The following is a 5,172-nucleotide window of genomic DNA, read 5'->3' as shown; positions in this document are numbered from 1 at the left end:
AGAGTGCCAGTTAAATGAGATAACTTACAGATTGTTAATGCATTATATTTTACCTTAGAAATGAGAATGTGAGAAGGTAGGGAGGTGTGAGTGTTTATCCTTTCTTGGCTTGGGGAGGGAAGGTCATTTTGAATTTTTCAGTGAGAACGATCTGGAAGGCACATGCTCTAGCACTGTCTTTCAGACTCTCAGACCCACCCATTCCCCTGTGCCCAGTGGTTTCACACTTCCAGTCTTCGTTTCCAGGGGCCTTGGACATTGACAGCCACCTCTTTCTGGGTGAAGCTGCAAGGGTAAAAGGAATAGTATTTGTTATCAGGCAGAAGGAGAAAGTGGCAGACTGCAGAAGCTCCAGGCCCCTAGGTGACTGTTCCAGACTGGCTGCCCTAGGAGATGCTCTAAGGCAGACATAATCGGGGCAACTGAATGTGCAACATGGGTCCCTGATGTCCAGATAAGCCCAGAAAAGTCAAGGCTGGCTATTAGGAGCAAAATGAGATAACTCGAAAGAGGCAGTGTGGGAGAAAGAGGGATGGGCCCAAGGCCAGTGGGAGGGTTCGTTCTCTCCTTGTGTGTGGAGTGCACTTATGCTGAAGTTTTTAGGGACATGGGATGGAAGGGATGAAGTAGTAGCAATTAGTATCGTTATTTTTTTTTTTGAGATGAAGTCTCACTCTGTCACCCAGGCTGGTGTGCAGTGGCGTGATCTTGGCTCACTGCGACCTCTGCCTCCAGGGTTCAAGCGATCCTCCCCCATCAGCCTCCCAAGTAGCTGGGATTACAGGCATGCACCAACATGCTCAGCTAATTTTCATCTTTTTAGTACAGACGGGGTTTTGCCATGTTGTCCAGGCTGGTCTGGAACTCCTGACCTCAAGAGATCCACCCGCCTCAGCCTCCTAAAGTGCTGGGATTCCAGGTGTGAGCCACGGAGCCCGGCCTAATTCTTAGCAGAAAGAGGCATACGGTTGTATTCTTTGTACCCTCCCAAACCCCTCCCACTCTGTTCTTGGCAGGCTGGCCTGTTCATTCATTCATCCCACATACATTACCAAACTCCTGCTCTCACAGACCTTATATTGTAGTGGAAGACAGATCATAAAGAAATAATCACATGACTCTATAACCTAACTGCTAACAAGGAAAGGATGTGCAGGAGGCGAGATGGCTTAGACTGAGTGGTCAGGGAAGACCTCTCTGAGGAAGTTACATGTTAGCAGGACTTTGAGGGAGCAAAAGAAACAAAGGTTGGAAGAAAGAGCACTCTTGGCAGACAGAAGACAGCATGCAAAGGCCCTGGGCTTGGTGTCAGCTCTGTGTGTTCAAAGAGCACAAAGAAGCCAGTGTAGCTGGGACAGAGTGAGAGGGAAGCAGGGTGGTAGGAGATTATTTCAGGGTGATGGTCAGGGCACAGACCTATTGGCTTAACTGGCCATGAGAAACACATGGATTTCATTTCAGATGTGATGAAAAGCCATTGGAAGAGTTTTGAATAGGATAGCAAGTGATCTGATCTTGAGGTTATTCTGGCTGTTGTGAAGAATATGGGCTGGGCATGGTGGCTAATGCCTGCAATTCCAGCACTTTGGGAGGCCAAGGTGGGAGGACCACTTGAGGCCAGGGGTTGGAGGCCAGCCTGAGAAACATAGTGAGACTCCATCTCTACAAAAACTACAAAAATGAGGTGGGTGTAGTGGTGCGTATGTGTCCTCTCAATCAGGAGGCTGAGGTAGGAGGACGGCTTGAGCCCAGGAGTTGGAGGCTACAGTGAGCTATGGTCGCTCCACTGCACTCCAGCCTGGGCAACAGAGAGAGACTGTGTCTCTAAAAAAAAACAAAGAATGTATAGAAACTTTCTCACCAAACTACTACAGGATTTCACACCAAAGTGAATGGCACTTTCTACCTGAGAAAGTCTCATGGCCTTGTCTAAGGGGGGAAGAAATATGGGCTATGGACTCTGAATTGCCGGAATGAGGAGATGGGTCTCTCCTCCCATTTTCTCTTCCTGATGGATCTTCTCTTTCCCACTTTAGGCCTCGTGTATACATGTGTCTCCCTCTCCTTTTTTGCCCTGAGAATCAATGGGTTGGTTTGTGGAGGTTTACCTTTAGAACAATTCAGGCCCAGCACGGTGGTTCAGGCCTGTAATCCCAGCACTTTCGGGAGGCCAAGGCGGGCAAATCACGAGGTCAAGAGATCGAGACCATCCTGGCCAACATGGTGAAATCCCGTCTCTACTAAAAATACAAAAATTAGCCAGCCGTGGTGGCGCGCGCCCGTAGTCCCAGCTACTCGGAGGCTAAGGCAGGAGAATCGCTTGAACCCAGGAGGCAGAGGTTGCAGCGAGCCGAGATCGCTCCACTGCACTCCAGCCTGGGCGACAGAGTGAGACTCTGTCTCAAAAAAAAAAAAAGAAAAGAAACAATTTGGTCCCCATGAATTCTCTGATATTGAGTCTTGAAAACACTGAAAAAAAAAATGTTTATTAAGATTTGGAAGAAATTTGCAATTTAAAGTGTTTTAATCGAAAAGAAATCAATTACCTCCCTGTGTGCCATGAATGCTAATTCTCTTTGTTTTTTTTAAAGCATCTCTTCAACTCTAACCAGATCTCCACTGCCTAAATTGAAAGAAGACCCTAGGTAAGGCTTTCTAGCCAGAGATAACACTTCCATAAAATAACCAGAAGAACTAGGGCACAGAGAGGCTGTACTCATCTGCTCGGGCTGCCATAACAAAGCACAGTGTCAGAGTGTCTTAAACAACACAAATGTATTTTCTCCCAGTTCTAGAGGCTGGAAGTCCAAGACCAAGGTGCCAGAGGGATTGGGTTCTGGCGAGACCCCTCTCCCCTGCTTGCAGACAGCCACCTTCTCACTGTGTCCTTGTGTGGCCTTTTCTCTGTCTATGTTTAGGGGTTGGGGGAGCTCAGATGTCTCTCTCTTCTTTTAAGAACACAAGTCCTGTCTAATTAGGACTCCAATCGTATGGCCTCATTTAACCTTAATTTCCTCTTTAAATGCCAGATCTCCAAATACAGTCATATTGGGGGTTAGGGCTTCTACATATCAATGTGGGGGTGGGGGATGGGGGGGTAGCCCACTTCATAACCGAAGTTCTCAATAAATTTTCAGTAAAGATATGGGTAAATGAATGGATTTGTCTGGACACCCTGAAACTATCAGAGACGTCAGATGGAGCATGAGGTAAAGACAGTGGCTCAGGCAGAGAAATTATAGACCCATGAACTAAATGACCTAAAACCTACATAAATCAGTAGCGTTCCTCTACATCGGCAATAACCCACTAGAAAATGCAATAACAAGTAAGACTCAGTTCACTGTAGTAACAACAATCATAATATCTCAAATTTTACCTAACAAAGAATATATATGTAAGACCCCTATGAAGATGATTTAGAGATACTATTAAAGCATATTGTAAAAGGAATAGAGGCCGGGTGTGGTGGCCTACACCTGTAATCCCAGCACTTTGGGAGGCCAAGGCAGGTGAATCACTTGAGGCCAGGAGTTGGAGACCAGTCTGGCTAACATGGTGAAATCCCGTCTCTACTAAAAATCCCCCCTCCAAAAAAATAGCCAGGCTTGTTGGGACATGCTTGTAATCCCAGCTACTTGGGAGGCTGAGGCAGGAGAAACGCTTGAACCCGGGAGGCAGAGGTTGCAGTGAGCCAAAATCAAGCCACTGCCCTCCAACCTGGAAGACAGAGTGAGACCCTGTCTCAAAATAAAAATAAAAATAAATACTAATAATTTAAAATATCCTTCTAGCCAAGCCAAGCACATCTAAGGGACTAAGTTGGCCTGTGAGTCACTAGTTTGTAACTCGTGGTGAGCATAATGGGCATGAGGCTTGTTCCTAAACGTAGGGGTATGGGAGGCAGAAGAATACAAGCAGACTCTCCCAGTCCCACATGCTGTTACCTCTCCACCTCTCTGCAGGCAGCTTTCCTAAGGTCCTGGACCTTCAGATCCTTGCTGGAGTTAGAGGCAGAAATGTTCTGGATCTGCAAAACAGTTAAGGGATATTAAGGAATATTAAGATAGCCACCCCCAAAACTAGGGCCTCTCCTAACATTATCCACGGCTGATCAGTAACATGTGGGGTAGAAATTTGGGTTTATTACTTTATAGCAGTATAAAGCAATAGCAAAGTTAATACAAAATCATTTTCCTGTCAGGCCTGCACGGCGTCAGCTCATGGGTCTCTAAGACCCGAAAATTGAGAGCGTTTTCGCACCCCAGGGGCTGCTCCTGGCGGCTCTGCGGCGTCAACATGCCACAGAACAAATATATTGAATTACACTGTAAACACTATGGATACTGTTTGGATTACCATAAGAAAAAGAGAAAGAAAGAAAGTCGAGAGGCTCATGAATGTTCAAAGAAGGCAAAGAAAATGATTGGTCTGAAGGCTAAGCTTTACCATAATCAGGGCCATGCTGAGAAAATACAAAGAAAAAAGACTATCAAGATGCATGAAAAGACAAAAAAAAAAAAAGAATGCTGAAAAAACTCCACAGGGAGCAGTACCTGCCTATCTGCTGGAAAGAGAGGGACAATCTCGAGCTAAAGTACTTTCCAGTATGATCAAACAGAAACGAAAAGAGAAGGTGGGAAAATGGGAAGTCCCTCTGCCTAAAGTATGTGCCCGGGGAGAAACAGAAGTATTAAAAGTTATTCGAACAGGAAAGAGAAAGAAGGCATGGAAGAGGGTGGTTACTAACGTCTGCTTTGTTGGAGATGGCTTTACAAGAATACCACGTAAGTATGAAAGATTCATCAGGCCAATGGGCTTGCGTTTCAAGAAAGCCCATGTAACATATCCTGAACTGAAAGTCACCTTTTGCCTACCAATACTTGGCGTAAAGAAGAACCCGTCGTCCCCACTGTATACAACTTTGGGTGTTATTACCAAAGGTACTGCCATGGAGGTAAATGTGAGCAAATTGGGCCTCGTGATGCAAGGAGGCAGTTATTTGGGGAAAATATGCCCAGGTTACCAACAATCCTGAAAATTATGGATGCATAAATGCAGTCTTACTGGTTTGCCAGCAATTTCATATATAATTATTGAGGACTACACACCAATTGAAAAAACTGCCATTACTGTGATGTTTCTGAATACTACCAAACAGCCATACATGTC

General features: G+C 45.6%; 1 pseudogene; it reads left to right on the top strand.

Annotated features, from left to right (window-relative positions):
• Positions 1–4,299: 4,299 nt before the first annotated feature.
• On the top strand, positions 4,300–5,172 carry LOC100441371 (ribosome biogenesis protein NSA2 homolog; annotated as a pseudogene).

Source organism: Pongo abelii, chromosome 16 (genome assembly GCF_028885655.2).
Source record: "Pongo abelii isolate AG06213 chromosome 16, NHGRI_mPonAbe1-v2.0_pri, whole genome shotgun sequence".
NCBI lineage: Eukaryota > Metazoa > Chordata > Mammalia > Primates > Hominidae > Pongo > Pongo abelii.
This window is presented reverse-complemented; position numbering and strand designations above follow the sequence as displayed.